Genomic DNA, 17047 nt, shown 5'->3' on the forward strand with positions numbered 1-17047 from the left:
TGGGCGTCTGCCTTTGGCTCAGGTAGGTAGAGCAGCAGGCAGAGGGAGAGGGACCTGATGATCTTAATCCCTAGACACAAAGGATGATATAATCAGAATATCTTACAATTACTCACTTATTTTATCTCATATAAAGTCTCAGACTACTACTACTACTACTACCACCACAAAGGGAATTACTGTGAACAAATGGAGTTGTTGTGAACAAATGGAATTACTTTCTCAGATGTTCTCATTCCCCCCATTTAAGTAGCTGTGCTGTACTATCCACTTGACCTGAGCATATAGTCGTCGAATAGTCTACACTCTCCCCGTAAGCCTTACTGAGTTTTAGCTCTACAAATATCAGTATGTCGAAAGCTCTTCATCAATCCTTAGGTCAATGTCTCTGGCCATTTTGGTTGTCTGAGGCTTGATCTCTAGCAGATTCTTTAGAAAGGGTTGTGGATGGCAACGGTATTCCCTGATTTCTTGCATGTTAACAGTTTGTGCCCTTTATACTTTAAAGTCAGTTTTAAATACATTAATTATGGGGCGCCTGGGTGGCTCAGTCTTTAAGCGTCTGCCTTCGGTTCAGATGATGATCCCAGGGTCCTGGGATCCAGCCCCGCATTGGGATCCCTGCTCAGTGGGAAGACTGCTTCTCCCGCTCCCACTCCCCCTGCTTGTGTTCCCTCTCTCGCTGTGTCTCTGTCAAATAAATAAATAAAATCTTAAAAATAAAATACATTAATTATTACATTATTAATACATTATTTTATTTTCTTCTGGCATAGAGTCTTGCTGTCAAAAAGTCTGATGAGAAAATTTCCTTATCATAAAGCTCGCCACCGGTTCATTTTCAGTAATTTTTTTCTAGAATACATTTTGGTGTTGGTCATTATTCTGGGTTGGTATTTTTAGCTACTCCGTGGGCTCTTTCAATATGTAGTTTCAATGACTTTTTCCTCTTTCTTGAATAGTTTTTTTTTATTAAAAAAATTTTTTTTTAAGATTTTATTTATTTATTTGACAGAGAGAGACAAAGTGAAAGAGGGAACACAAGCAGGGGGAGTGGGAGAGGGAGAAGCAGGCTCCTGGCTGAGTAGGGAGCCTGATGCGGGGCTCGATCCCAGGACCCTGGGATCATGACCTGAGCCGAAGGCAGATGCTTAACGACTGAGCCACTTAGGCGCCCCTTGAATAGTTTTTGAAATAAAGTTTTTAGTATTTGTTCTGCTCTCTTGCTTTGGTTTTCTTGTTCAGCAGCTCCTATTATCCGGTTTCGGATCTTCTTTGCATATTGTCCATATTTGCTAATTTCTTTCATATCCTCTTTATTTTTCTTCATTTCTTTTTTAATTAATTAATTAATTTTGAGAGAGAGAAAGAGCAGGGGGAGGGGTGGGGGGAGAGAGAGAGAGAATCCTCAAGCAAACTCCCTGCTGAACGCAGAGCCTGATGCGGGGCTCCATCTCAGGACCCTGAAATCATAACCTGAGCCAAAACCAAGAATTGGTTTTTTATTAAAATTAAAATTAAAAATTTTTATTTTAAAATTTCCTTTTAAAACATTTTCTAGTTTTCTTAAAGCATTAGCTATTGTACTTACTCATTTCAATTTTCTCTTCATTTCCAATTTTTGAGATGATGTTTTCCTTTATATACAGTATTTCCAGAGTTCTGGCATCTCATTTCTGAGTTTTTCTTAGTTTTGATTTATGTTTTTCTTTTATGGCTTGTATCCTTTAAAAATCTATTTTAGGTTGTTTTTTTTTTTTTTAATAGAAGGTTACAGGTTTTACACATGCCTTTCTGGTGGGTGTTCATGATTTATAGAGGTTTTTTTCAGCTTCTTTATCTCTTTTTTCCTATAATAACTTCATATGGGATTTCATCTTGATATTTTTATGTAGTTTATTTAAAAAATCAATTCTCCTGAACTTTTAGAAGGAGGCATGGTTGACAGTGTTGTTTCTGTTCTTCTCCCTCACTTTTAACTGGATTGTCTGTCTCTATCCACCTGAATTTTGATTCATTTTCCAGAAGCTTCTCCTCAGTGTGGAGGCCTGTCCTGAAAGGGAGGCCCACCTTAATGGCTTCAGGAGTTCGCAGGAGCTTGACTTCTCCAGACCCATTAGTCCTTACTGAAAGTCTCTTGTACTCACTCACTGTTGGATTGGGCAAAGCCCTTCTGATTTCAGCTGCTGGTCTCAAGTTGTCCCACTGAGCTCTCCTTTGCATACCTGTTGGGCATTTGGGAATTTTCCAACTCTCAAGTCCAGCAGACACCCTTTTGCTTCAATCTGCTTCCTCTTGCACAGGTGTTGAGAACTTGTAGACCGTGTGACAGTGGATGATTTTATATTTCGAGGTTTGAGAAGGAAATGTTGTCATCCACTTGTTTAAATGTTGTCCATGACAATGTGGTTTTGCTACCTAGCTGCTTTATCTTTTTATATGAGAATTCAGAGGGATTAAAAAACTGCCATGCCTTCATCTTTCCAGAATTCCCTCTATACGCATTCCTTTTCGAGACTTTTCCTAACACAAGTGAAAAAAACAATCTCATGAAGGTGCACGTGATTGGTTGGGGTTAAGTCACGTGTCTTTGCCCTAGTTGCAGAGGAGGCTGGGAAAGTCGTTTCTGACTTTATCCTTGTGAACGTGGAACTCATAAGATTGCAAATGCTCTAACATAGGAAGAATATCACGTGAACTATATCCACTGTGGATCTACATGCTAAAGCCTGGCTTTTACACAGATAAGCCAGGTTGATGCCTTTGCAATGTCATTTCAAGGGCTTCACAGGTCTCAACAGCCTGAAATATTTATCATAAGGACTTGCCAGAAATGAGGGGCGTTAGAGTGACTTTTAGGATAGAGAGATTGTCTATTAAAGACTCCAAATTTCATTTTAATCATAAAGCTCTGATATGTGGGAGTTTAATTCGGTTTATCTGATCAGAGGACTGGACAACTGGTTGTTTTATCTCACAAACCAGTCATTTGAATTACTACTGGTTTTTTCGATTGACTTCATCATCATGAACTGGCTGTGTGTGTGCATGGAGCTTTTGATTCCAGAGCTCAACAGAAGCACACCAAATTTACTGTTGTGCCATTTTGGATATTTCTATAGAGTGAGAAGAAGCCACAGTCTGCTCCCTCTCTTAGTGTGTTATGTATTATACTGTTGAGCACCATGTTTTGTGATATTACTACAGTTCAATTGATTTTGACCATTTTCTGTCATGTCCCACCTTGTTTACCTTCCCCACTGGCCTGCCACAGAGATCCTAGTGTATTTTGGAGGAAACTCTTACAGCTTATAAATCAAGGCATTCTGGGGGAAAAGAAACCAAAAACAAAACAGCTTTAAAATCTTTACACGTCTGCCCATTAATTAAAGAACACAGTTCCTTAACAAAATATTAGCAAATTGAATTCAACAGTACATTAAAGGATCATATACCATGATCAAGTGGGATTTATTCCAGGGATTCAGGGATGATTCAGTATCTGCAAATCAGTCAATGTGATACACACATAAACAAAATGAAGGATAAAAATCATATGATCATCTCAATAGATTCACAAAAAGCATTTGACAAAATTCAACATCAATTTATTTTTTTTAAAGATTTATTTACTTTAGAGAAAGAGAGAGAGAGAGTGTGAGGAGTGGGAGGAGGGGCAGAGGGAGAGAGAGAATCTCAAGCATACTGCATGTCCAGCATAGAGCCCAATGTGGGGTTCCATCTCATGACCCTGAGATCGTGACCTGAGCCGAAATCAAGAGCCAGACACTCAAGTGACTGAGCCACCCAGGTGCCCTTCACCATCAATTTATGATAGAAACTCTCAACAAAGCAGGTATAGAGAGAATATACCTTAATATAATAAAGACCATATATGATAAGCCCACAGCTAACATACTCAATGAAAGCTTTCCTTCTAAGATCAGGAACAAGACAAGGATGCCCACTCTTACCACTTTTATTCAACATAGTGTTGAAAGTCTTAGCCAGAGCAATTAGACAAGAAAAAGAAATAAAAGTCATTCAAATGAGAAAGGAAGGAATAAAACTATTACTATTTGCAGATGTCATGATATTATATACAAAAAAAATCTGAAAGACTCCATCAAAAAACTGTTGGAACTAATAAATTCAGTAAAGTTACAGGATACAAAATCAATACACCAAAATCTGTTGTATTTCTATACAGTAAAAATGAACTCTCAGAAAGAGAAATTAAGAAAACAATCCCATTTACAATTACATCAGAAGGAATAACATACGTGTAGGAAAAATTTAACAAAGGAGGTAAAAGGTTTGTATATTGAAAACTATAAGACATTATTGAAAGAAATTGAAGAAGACACAAATACATGGAAATCCATGGTCATGGATTGGAAGAATTGATATTGTTAAAATGTTCCATACTATCCCAAACAATATACAGGTTCCATGCAATCTCTATAAAAATTCCAGTGGCATTTCTTCACAGAAATAGAACAAACAATCCTAAAATATGTATGGAACCATAAAATATCCCGAATAGCCAAAGCAATCTTGAAAAAGAAGAACAAAACTGGAGATATTATGCTCCCTGATTTCTAACTATATTGCAAAGCTATAGTATTAAAACAGTGTGGTATTGCCATAGAAACAGACATGTAGATCAGTGGAACAGAATAGAGAGCCCAGAACTAAGTCCACACAAAAATGGCCAATTAATTTACAACAGAGAAGCCCAAGATATACTATGGGGAAAAGACAGTCTCTTCAAAAGTGTTGGGAAAATTGGACAGCTGCATGCATAAGAATGATACTAACCCACTATTTTACACCACACAAAAAAATTAACTAAAATGGGTTAAATATTTGAAAGCAAGGCCTGAATCCATATAATTCCTAGAAGAAAACATAGACAGTAAGCTCCTTGACATAGTTCTTGGCAATGATTTTTGAATCTGACACCAAAAGCAAAAGCAACAAAAGCAAAAATAAACAAGTGGGACTATATCAAACTGAAAACCTTCTGCACGGTAAAGAAAACTTGGCAAAATGAAAAGGCAACCTACAAAATGAAAGAAAATATTTGTGAATCATGTATCTCTTAAAGGGCAAATATCCAAAATATATAAAGAAATCATATAACTCAATGGCAAAAAACCAATCTGATTAAAAGGTGGGTGGAAGATCTGAATAAATATTTTTCCAAAGAAGAATACAGATGGCCAAAAAGTATATGAAAAGAAGCTCAGGATCACGAATTATGAGGGAAATGCAAATCAATCACAGTGAGGTATCACCTCACATCTGTCAGATTGGTTAGTATTGAAAAGACTAGAATAATCACAAATGCTGCAGAGGATGTGGAGTAAAGGGAACCCTCGCACACCGTTGGTGGGAAGGTAAATTGGGGCAGACACTATGAAAAACAGTATGGAACTTCCTCAAAAAATTAAAAATAGAACTGCCATATGATCCAAAAATTCCACTTTGGGGTATTTATCCAAAGAAAAGGGAAACTCTAACTCCAAAAGATATACGCTCTCCCATGTTCATTGCAGCATTATTTACAGTAGCCAAGATGTGGAAACAGCCTAAGTGTCCGTTTTGTTTAAAGATTTATTTTATTTATATTAGAGAATAGGAGAAGGGCAGAAGGAGAGAGAGAATCTCAAGCAGACTCTGCACTGAGCATGGAGCCCGACGCAGGGCTCAATTTCATGACCCTGAGATCATGACCTGAGCCAAAATCAAGAGTCAGATGCTTAACTGACTGAGCCACTCAGGCACCTCCAGCCTGTGTCCATTGATGGATGAATTGATAAAAAAAATTTGTGGCATATACATATGTAATGAAATGTTACTCAGCCACAAAACAAGAATGAAATCTTGCCATTTGCAACAACATGGATGGACCTTGAGGGCATAATGCTAAACGAAATAACTCACACAGAGAAAGACAAATACCATATGATCTCTCTTACATGTGGAATCTAGAAAAAAATAGGTCTGTAATAAACTAAGCTCATAGATACAGAGAAAAGATGAGTGGTTGCCAGAGGCACGAGGTTGGGGTGGGAGAAATGGGTGAACTGTTTTTTTTTTTCTGGTTTTAGTTTTAGTTTAAATTGAATAATAAAAAAAGATACATACACTCTTCAACCCTGCAATTCTGGTCCTGGGTATGGACTCTAAAGAAACTCCTACAGATTATACCAGAAGATAGCATCATTCTTATCTTTACTATCAGTAGGAAATGAATGAGTCAACTCATATAATGAAATACCAGATAGTAGTTAAAAATGAATAAATGAAAGTTACATACAACAACATGGATAAAACTTAGCAGCATCATTGTGAGTGAAGAAAGCAACCTGCAGAAGAATGTATACAGTAGGATAGATTTAAAGTCTACAAAGCCATACAATACATTGTTAAATGGATACAGTTGGAGATAGTAATGGGGGTAGATTCATGCATGGGGAATGAGAAGCACTAATTTTAGAATAATGGTTACTCAGAGGTAGGAAAGGAAATGGGATTAGGAAAGGAAACACAAAGGGAGGACTTTGGATTTATTTCTTAAGCCATAGTGGTGGGTACCATTAAAACAGGAATCTGGAAGGCAGAAGCTTAAAGAGGTGGAGAGAATCTGTGTTCAGGAAAGGGAGGAGGTGTAGGCCAGTTAGCATATCATGTGTCGGCATCCATCAAGATGATGATGTAAAAATATCACTTATTGACACAAAGAGCTGTTAGGAACATATCAAGTAAAAATTAAAAGTACAAAACAGGATTATTATTATTTTTTTAAATAAATCTCTTTTTTAAAAGATTTTATTTATTTATTCATGAGAGAGAGAAAGAGAGAGAGAGGCAGAGGGAGAGGGAAAGGGAGAAGCAGACTCTCCACTGATCAGGGAGCTCTATCCCAGGACCCTGGGATCATGACCTGAGCCGAAGGTAGACGTTTAACTGATGGAGCCACCCAGGTGCCCCTAAGAACTTCTTGTATAATAAATTCTTGAAGATTTTTAAGAAAACTCACTCCTTCAGATAAACCTCCCTTATCCACTGCTGTTCCCTTGCCATACTGCTGCGAGGATCCGAAAGCCTGGAATGTGACATGATTTTAGGTGGTTTAATGCTGATTAAATGTGTCTTGTTTCCATAAGAATATGTTTATTTTATTTATTTATTTTTAAATTTTTATTGTTATGTTAATCACCATACATTACATCATTAGTTTTTGATGTAGTGTTCCATGATTCATTGTTTATTTATTTATTTCTAAAGATTTTATTTATTTGACAGAGAGAGACACAGCGAGAGAGGGAACACAAGCAGGAGGAGCGGGAGGGGGAGAAGCAGGCTTCCCGCGGAGCAGGGAGCCCGATGTGGGACTCAATCGCAGGACCCTGAGATCATGACCTGAGCCGAAAGCAGATGCTTAACCGACTGAGCTACCCAGGTGCCCAGAATATGTTTATTTTAACATATATTACAAAAATAAATTCGTTTCAACAAATGGTGCTGAAGCAACTGAACATCCACATACAAAAAAAAGAAAAAAATGAATCTAGACACAGACCTGATACCCTTTTCCAAGATGAACTCCAAATGGATCACAGACTAAATGTGAAACAGGAAACTATAAAACTCCTGGAAGATCACAGGAGAAAAATATATTAGCACATCCAACCCAAGATTCAATTAATGCTCAAATTTATAAAAACTGGGATTCCTGCCGGGCAGGGCAAGACTGTCTTTTCAATAAATAGGGTTGGGCCTGCAGGATATCTACACAGAAAAATGTAATTTAGATCCCTCCTTTGCCATAACCCTCCACCACCCCCCCACCCCTGCCAAAAAAAATCCTAAGTGTTAAAGACAAAACAATAAAGCTTCTAGATGATAAACATAAACAAAACCAAAAAAAGAACACCGTTCTCTTCCATCCTTGCGTGGCCCGAGTCGCATGAGGATTGAATCAGCAGCGGAAGCGGACAATTTCACGATGTACGACATCTGTCTGCTCTTCTCGGTAAACGGACTCCTCGTTTCTGTCCCAGCCAAGGGCTCCTGGTAGAATATGTTATTTATAGCACGACACACAGGGCCTGGCAATACAGTGTGGGCAATGAAACATGACAAATGGAGGTGTCTCCTCGGGGAGGGAAGCTTCCTTGAACATTGCCTTGTTTCCTGTTTTTGCAGTTATATTTGCTAAGAGTGTCTGACGCGTATCATTTAACGAGGGCCTCGTCTGCAAACTTTTTTCCCTAGGCAAGCCAGGACTACCACTGACTACTTTCTAAGGAGATGTGGGGTAAGTGCCCTAGGAAGCCTGCTGCCTAGAGACCACGGTTGGTTCTGAGGGCAAATGGAGCTGAGCAGTGGCGAGAAAAATCCCACCAGGTACTGAGCACTGATGGGGTCAGGCTCGTCTCACACACATGGTTAACATCGAATCCCCCCTCAGCACGTCGTGCAGTAAGGACCATTATCTTTGCTGTAGAGAGGGGTATTTTAATGTTCAGAGAGATTATTAAACTGTCCAAGTTCATGGATGTGTGGTCTGTGCGGTTGCACTGATCTCTGAGCTTAGAAAAGCCCCGTGTTTGGTTTAATGCACTATTAACAGCTTGAAATTCTGAATTTTTTTTTTTTTTTTAACAGAAAGCCTCACATTTTCTTTTTGTAGCGGATCCCAGAAATTCGGCAGCTTTTCTTGTTCAAAAGCACTAAGGCTTGGGCTTATCCAATGCCCGTGTCTCTTTTTACTGGGCCCGTGAACTGCTCTCAACTCCCTAGTGCTCAACAAGCTGGCGGGGCCACTCTGCTGTGTTTCCTGCATCCGGAGGAGGAGTGGTTTCAGGTGGAGGACAGTAGTGGAAGGAGCACCCCTCTCGGGGATGGCTTTACCCTTCTCCTTTCTCTCTGTCTGCTCTTCCCTTCCTCCCCTGTTCTGCTAGCCTTCCCCGTACTCCCAGTGGAGTGCTAGAATTGGAGCCCAGGTCTCCTGATTCCAAAGCCCATGCTCTCCTTGCTAGCCCTACCTGTGCACGGACAGGTGTTCTCAGTTCCAAATGCTTCAGCAAGTCTTTCTCTTTTTCTTTTTCTTTTCAAGATTTTATTTATTTATTTGTCAGAGAGAGAGAGAGAGCAGAGGTAGAGGGAGAAGCAGACTTCCCGCTGAGCAAGGAGCCCGATGCGGGGCTCGATCCCAGGACCCTGAGATCATGACCTGAGCTGAAGGCAGTTGCTTAACCAACTGAGCCATGCAGGCGTCCCCAGCAAGACTTTGATGAGGCCAGATTCACCCCACCCTCATCAACATTTTGAGCTCTGGCTGGACTGGGTGGCATTTGGGGGGATGAATCTCCAGCTTCTCGTCTGGTCCATCACTGCCTTCCAAACTCCTTCCGATGTTTATTCCGGACATCAGCCAGACAGGTGCAGCTGAAGTCCTGCAGGCACCTCAAGCCCTCCTCGCTCTCACGGCGAACCCTTCTGCCCGTAGTTGTGATCTCGTTAAAGGAAGCCACCTCTGGCTGGGGCGCCTGGGTGGCTCAGTAGGTTAAATGTCTGCCTTCGGCTCAGGTCATGATCCCAGGGGCCTGGGATCGAGCCCTGCATGTCGGGCTCCCTGCTCAGCAAAGAGCCTGCTTCTCCCTCTGCCCGCCACTCCCCCTGCTTGTGCTCAGTCTCTTTCTCTCTGACAAATAAATAAACAAAATCTTAAAAAAAAGTCACCTCTGGGCTAAATGCTCTAGCTGAGTGTCTTAAAGTTGTCTCCAGCTGTTCCCCTTTTCTTATTCTCGATGTTGCTAAATCCTGTGGATTTTTGTTTTCTGCCAGAAAAGCCCCATCCCCTTACCTACTGCCTTAGTGTGTTCCTCCCTTAGCTCTCCTGGAGTTCACAGCGGTGCTCACTGGGCACACACACTCATCTCTGTGTGTCTCTGGCGTTTTCAGTCAGTAACACTCTCTCTTATAATTACATTTACAAAATTTAATTGGTGTGTTAAAAAGAGGGGACCTTTATAATCTTATTTTTATGTTTTTGGTACAATTGACATGTAATATTATATGAATTTCAGGTATACAACAATAATGATTCAGTATTTGTCTACACCTTGGAATGATCACCGCAGTTAGTCCAGTTAATATCCATCACCTGGCACAGGGTAACCAGTGTCTTTGCCCTATCATTGGCCCCTTCCAAGCTACCCTCCACATTGCTGCAGAGAGTGATCTAATGATAAAACCATCCCGATCATTCACTCTCACGGGCTCCCTGTTGGCCATCGGATAAAGTCCAAATGCCTCTCACTGTCTGGCCCCGTTGTGTCTTCTCAATTTCATCTTTTGTTTCTCTCCTGTACTCCATGCACCAGCTGCCCTGGGTTCCCTGTTCTCCAATAAAACTACCCTTTGTGCCTCTCTTTGCAAATGCCGTTTCTGCCTGCAATTCTTCATCTTACACTTCTCCATCCTCTTGGTGGTAACTGCATTCTCTACATCTCAGCTCAAATGTTGCTGGTGCTGGTAAATCTTCCCAGATTCCCAACTACCTCCTTCCCTACCTCTCTCTTCTTATTCACACCTTATCACGTTATATTGGGAGCATCTGGCCTTGCATCTACCTGTCAGTAGTAGGAAGGCAGGGATAATATTTATTCCTCTTTGTATTCCCAGGGGCGAGCACAATGCCAGGCATGTAGGAGGGGCTGATGAGACATACTATGTACTTGTGAATGAACCTTGAGTAATTGTATTATTTTTGTTTATTTATTTTTTTCAAAGAGAGAGAGAGAGAACAAGTGGGGAGGGGGCAGAGGGAGAAGGAGAGAGAGAATCTCAAGCAGGCTCCACGCTTAGCATGGAGCCTGATGCCGGGCTTGACCTCACGACCCTGAGATCGTGACCTCAGCCGAAATCAAGAGTCGGACACTTAACCTACTGAGCCATCCAGGCACCCTGACTGTATTATTTTAAGAAACTGTTTTGATTTTTGATTTTTAAGCAGATAGTTGACATGGTATGTGTTATTTCTGATTTAGAAAAAATGCTATCAATAAATGTGTTTCAGAAACTATTTTTAAATGGTGTATACTTAATAAATAATAAAATGTGCAGGTCTGAAGTGTTTAGGTTGATACATTAGACAATTGGTATACACCTGTATAACCACCTCCCCAACCAAGACAGAATGTTTCTGTCACCTCAGAAAGAGTCTTCATGTCATCTTTCCAGTCAAAGAAAGGCCCATTGCCTTTAAGAATGACCCACTTTGTGATGTCTATCATCACGGGTTAACTTTGCCTGTTCTAGAATTTTTTATAAATGAAACCATATAGTATGAACTCTTCAGTAGCTGCCTTCCCCCCTCATGTTATAATGTTTTTGAGATCATCCGCTTAGCAATGGTTTGTTCCTTTCATTGCTCAGAAGTATTCTAATGTAGGACAATTCGTACATCTATTCTCCAAGTATGAGTGAGTGACCTTGAAAATCTGAGAGGCATTAAGGCATCCTGTGACCTTGGAGGGTGGCATCTGTGAGAGCAGAACATTTGACTCTTATCAGGGACCCACAAGGTCAAGGCGTTACTTATGGTAAATGACACCAGACCGATCCTTTCTTTTTATCGTTATGTTCTCTCTATTGCCATTAGATTGATGGTAGACACACCTTTCTGCCCACATTGTGCCTGCTTTGTGGCATTTCTGTTGCTGATTTTGGATTCTGTGTTTCAGGGGAACATAGATAAACCAACTGTCCTAGAATCAGGCTCTAAGGAATGGTCTGGCAGGAGCTCTTTTACGTGAGACTGTGATACTGATTTTGGTTCCCCCGAGGTCTTTTATTTCCCTTCATATTTCTAGGTTCTCAGCCATGTTCCAGATGTTGGAATGGCTCCTAGATTGTACCCTCTGGCACAGTTTGGGTCTCTGGGCTCCAGATTCCCCTCTGCTCTGACCCCAGGGGTCACTTGCCTGGTGCCCCTCCTAACGCTCCACTGACTATACACTCACACCGAATACCTAAGCTCTCACTACAGAGTTACGAAGCTGCTGATAGTGTCCTTGTCTCAGGACGAACGTAGGAATGAGTACAGAAAAATGAAATAACCACAAAACGCCCCCCCCCACACACAAAGGTTATGCTTTCTGTAATAGGTTCCCAGTCTCACATCATTTAATAGGGTGATCCACCATCTCGGTTTGCCCAGGACTCTCGCCAGTTTTAACACTGAAATTCCTGCATCCTGGGATGTTCCACGGTTGTAGGCAAACCAGGATAGTTGCCTTACCTAAAACTTAAAAACAACTTTGAAAACATAACCTGTTTTAATCAGAAGAACCTGTTGCATTTCGTTTACCTGATGATATTATAATCTCAAAGAGTATTTATTTTTTTATTTTTATTTATTTATTAGGGAGAGAGAGAGAAAGCACAAGCAGGGGGAGCGGCAGGCAGAGGGAGAAGCAGGCTCCTCGCTGAGCAGGGAGCCCGATGCGGGACTCGATCCCAGGACCCTGAGATCATGACCTGAGCCAAAGGCAGACGCTTAACCGACTGAGCCACCCAGGCGTCCCTCTCAAAGAGCATTTATTAACCCAAAGGAAATAAACTTTTAGAGATAGCTTTTATAGAGCATGCCCAACTCCAGTATTAGCTAACTGCACATCTGTTTCTTCAGTGCTCCAGCGTTTGGTAGAGGCCAGAGCGAGGACGCGCACACAGGGCTTACCTCCCTGGAGGAGATCAGGGATTCATGTGTTCGTGTCTGGAATTGAACACATTGTCAGATCACTAATGCTTCAGGCACTTTGTTCTTGGACTGTATATAATTACACAATAATGCACTATGGGAGGGGACATTTACTCTGTGCACACTCAGGAGCTTCCAGCTTGCAGGAACTCTTCATTCTGGAAAATCTCTTAGAAGAAAGCAAAAACAAGGAGAAAGAACACTCTCAACACTTCTCATATGGGAGTGCATGTCCTGGATGGTGGAGAAGGTGGCATCTTGATTCAGGGACAGTGGGGATTTATAGCCCTTTGTTTTGTGTTTTTTCGACCTTGGGAGAAGGACATTTTTATGTCACTGAGATTTAGGCTGTTAGCAATAAAATAATTTATTCTCAGCAGATATCTGAGATTCGGGGAAAACTTTTTTTTTAAGATTTATTTATTTATTTGAGAGAGAGCGAGAGAGAGCGAGCCCACAGAGGGAGAGCGAGAGGGAGAAGTGGACTCCCTGCTGAGCAAGGAGCCTGATGCAGGATTGGATCCCAGGACCCCGGGATCATGACCTGAGCTGAAGGCAGACCCTTAACCTACTGAGCCCCCCAGGCGCCCCTCAGGGAAAACTTTTAAAAACAAATCTGCACTGTTGTGATTGGGCAAGCTGCAGAGCAGAGTCAGTCTTACATCCAGGCGGGAATGGCTGAGGCTGGGGAAACAGGCTATAAAGACGTGCAAATTAGAATCCCTTTCTAGACAGAAAGGGATTTGTTCTCAAAAGAGTGTTAGAGACCAATATCTCAGAGGAGAGCAAGTTCACCATGGGCTACAAGGCTTTGGGGGAGAAGAGGTCACATAAAGTAGGTCCAGGAGGAAAAGTAGTATACGAACAGAGGTGAATGGGCAGGAAAGTGAAATACACCTTGGACACACATGCACATGCACACATTTCTGTCTTCCAAGGCCACGTGCTTTTCGTTCTATGAGAGGCCTCTCGTGTTTGGACTTTGCCCCAACAAAGTGTCGTAGAAAGCACTAAATATATATGTTTTTAATTGAACCAGTGAAATTCTTTACTTCAGTTAAGGATTCTGGAGTCCCGCAGCCCTGGTCTTGAATTCTAGCTCTGCCACTTAGCAGTTTCATGTCCCCAGGTGAGGTGTGGAACCCCCAACACCCAGCTTCCTCCTCCGTACCATGGGGTGACACCTGCCTTGCCTATCTCCAGGTTTGTGGTGAGGGTTAAAAATGATAATGTACACGAAAGTGCTTTGAAAGTGGTAGACTTCTATGCAAAGTTGTTTTGGACTGAATTATGTTCCCCAATTCCGATGTTGAAACCCTAACCCCCAGTGTGACTGTATTGGGACAAAGGGCCTTTAAGGAGGTAATCAACGTTAAATGGGGTCATCAGGGTGGGCCCCAATTCCATAGGACTAGTGTCCTTGTAAGAAGAGGGAGAACCAGCAGAGATCTCTCTCCCCCTCTGCATAAGCACGGGGAAAAGCCATCTAAGCACAGAGTGAGAAGGTGGCCATCTGCAAGCCAGGAAGAGAGGCCTCATTGGAAACCAACCCTGCTGGCTCCTTGCTCTTGGACTTCCAGAAAGTGCGGAAAAAAGAAATGTCTGTTGTTTAAGTCATCTGGTCTGCGGTCTTTTGTTATGGCAGTTCCAGCAGACCAGTACAGAAGAAAATCAAGGTTTACATGGCAATGTACAACTTAGAGAATGCTTTCTTGGGCATCTTCTTGTTATAAATTTTTATATTTTTGTTGAAGGGGTAACAAAAACAGCGTGTAGAAATTTGTTTTAATTAAGTGCACACATTTGTTTGCATCATGAAGTGTGGAGAATAGGCTTGGGTCTTGTCTTCCTGCTGCTTTGCATTCTAGAAGCAGGTGGAAATGCCAGAGAGTTCAGCAGAAAAGGTACAAGTGCACCACGATGGGTAGTCTTTGGAAAAAACTCCTTGTACTTCTCACCCTGAACTGCCCCATCCGTTCTCCCTATATGTTGTTAGAGCCTCTGGGGCTGATACAAACTTTTTTTTTTTTTTTTTTTTTCCCAGCTGTGATAAGTGGTGTCCAATGCTGGTTGAAGATAAGAGGCTACAATTCTGTGGAAAGGATTCGGAGAAACACGAATGCCCTCCTTCCTTCCTGCGACCCTGACTTCTTGGACCAGTAAGTCACGGACACAATGGTTATGCTCTGCTTCCAGTTTGTTGTTCTCAGGGGTTGACATGAGTTTATCTGTCTTTCTGCCTCTCCTCTTCGCTCCCTGCTAACCCCTTTCCTCTCCCAGCCCCACACCGACACCCCACCTCTCCCTCGTAATTTTAACAGTTGAGATCAAGAGGGACTGCCTCATGTTGTCTTAACCCAGAAAGGCCTTGGGAAGCTAGGAAGAGAGCATCCCCTTTGTCCTGGAGGTGGTCTATACTAGGTATTCAAGCACTTTGGCTTCTACCAGTGCTGCTGGGGTTACTAATTCAGTGATGGAAAATGAGCCCTCTTCTGGTCTTTTCTCTTTCCGTGATGAAATATGTTAATCTGACCTAGCTGGGGTGAGATCTCATCCTCTTTCTGAGCATTGACCTGTCACCTATCTTTGAGAGTGATGGTTTTAAAGGTCTGGGTGGGAAGATGAGGGCCAGTGTGGCCACAGGCATTAATGGTTTGGTGGGTTGTTCTCAACGGGAGGGAGGATTATCCTCAGGGTAGGCACCATTTTTCCTCTCTCTCTCTCTCTCTTTTTTTTAGTGGTAAAATATACATACATAAAATTTACCATCTTAATCATTTTTAAGTATATGTTTCGGGGGCTTTAAGTACATTCACAGTGTTATGAAACCATCACCACCACTGTCTCCAGAACATTTTCATCTTCCCAGACTGAAACTCTGTCCCCATTAAACCCTAACTCCCCCTCGCTCCCCCTCTAGTCTTTGGCCACCACCAGTCTATCTTCTGTCTCTATGAATCTGAAAATTTCACTCTTCTAAGTACTTCATATCTGTGGGAAAAGGACAAGCTTTGTCCTTTTGTGTCTGGCTATTCACGGAGCATAATGTCCTTAAGGTTCATCCATGTAGTAGCGTGTGTCAGAAATTCCTTCTGTTTTCAGGTTGAACCATGTTCCATCGTATGTGTATGTCACATTTTGTTTATCTATTCCTCTGTGGATGGACACTTGGGTTGTTTCCATCTTTTGGCCGTTGTGAGTAATGCTACTGTGAATATTGGTGTATAAAAATCTGTATGAGTGTTTGAGTCCCTGCTTTCAGTTCTTTTGGGTAGATACCCAACAGTGGAATTGCTGGGTCATAGGGAACCTCGATGGTTTAACCTTTTCAGGAACCACCAAACTTTTTCCCAGTGGCTGAATCATTTTATCTTCTTACCAGCAATACTAGGCATCTTTGTCATGGGTGTGGTGATTTATTTGGCACATTCAGATGCTCAATTAAAGCTGTAATTAAATGTCAGGTACGCATTCTAAAAATACCACAGCACATGAGCCATTATGCACCGTAGAAAGATATATTTTCTTTTTTTTTTTAGATTTTTATTTATTTATTTATTTGAGAGAGTGAGAGCAAGAAAGAGCATGGGGGCGCGCAGAGGGAGAGGGAAAAGCAGGCTCCCCACTGAGCACGGAGCCTGACTTGGGGCTCGATCCCAGGACCCTGGGATCATGACCTGAGCTGAAGGCAGACGCCTCACTGACTGAGCCACCCAGGCGCCCTGAAAGATGTATTTTCTTCTTGTTTTCACATCCAACCAGATAGGAAGTAAAATAGTTTTGGGTTTAGGAAATCGAATACGTAAATATACAGATATTTTTACATCAACATGGATAGAACTGGAGGGGATTATGCTAAGTGAAATAAGTCAATCAGAGAAACACAATTATCATACGTTTTCACTCATATGTGGAACATAAGGAATAGTGCAGGGGATAATAGGGGAAGGGAGGGAAAATTGGAAGGGGAAGAAATCAGAGAGGGAGACAAATCATACGAGACTCTTGACTCTGGGAAACAAGCTGAGGGTTGCGGAAAGGGAGGTGGGTGGGGGATGGGGCAACCGGGTGATGGACATTAAGGAGGGCACGTGATGTGATGAGCACTGGATGTTATACGCAACTAATGAATCATTGAACACTACATCTGAAACTAGTGATGTACTATACGTTGGCTAATTGAATTTAAATTTAAAAAAATATTTGATCAAAGACAACCAAACTCTATGTTCTATTGAAAGTGAGCTTCTCTTCTGATAAAGAAAG

General features: G+C 41.6%; 1 long non-coding RNA gene across 1 annotated transcript in view; it reads left to right on the forward strand.

Annotated features, from left to right (window-relative positions):
- Positions 1-8120: 8120 nt before the first annotated feature.
- The window catches only part of LOC123836897 (uncharacterized), a 35518-nt gene continuing 26591 nt past the window's right edge, over positions 8121-17047 (forward strand). Inside the window, exons 1-2 of the long non-coding RNA XR_006789113.3 lie at positions 8121-8329; positions 14826-14940. This is a non-coding gene — a long non-coding RNA (uncharacterized LOC123836897). The remainder of the gene's footprint in view (positions 8330-14825; positions 14941-17047) is intronic.

Source organism: Mirounga angustirostris, unplaced genomic scaffold (genome assembly GCF_029215605.1).
Source record: "Mirounga angustirostris isolate CCGP_5_RB_7025 unplaced genomic scaffold, mMirAng1.0.hap1 SCAF_8, whole genome shotgun sequence".
Classification (NCBI taxonomy): domain Eukaryota; kingdom Metazoa; phylum Chordata; class Mammalia; order Carnivora; family Phocidae; genus Mirounga; species Mirounga angustirostris.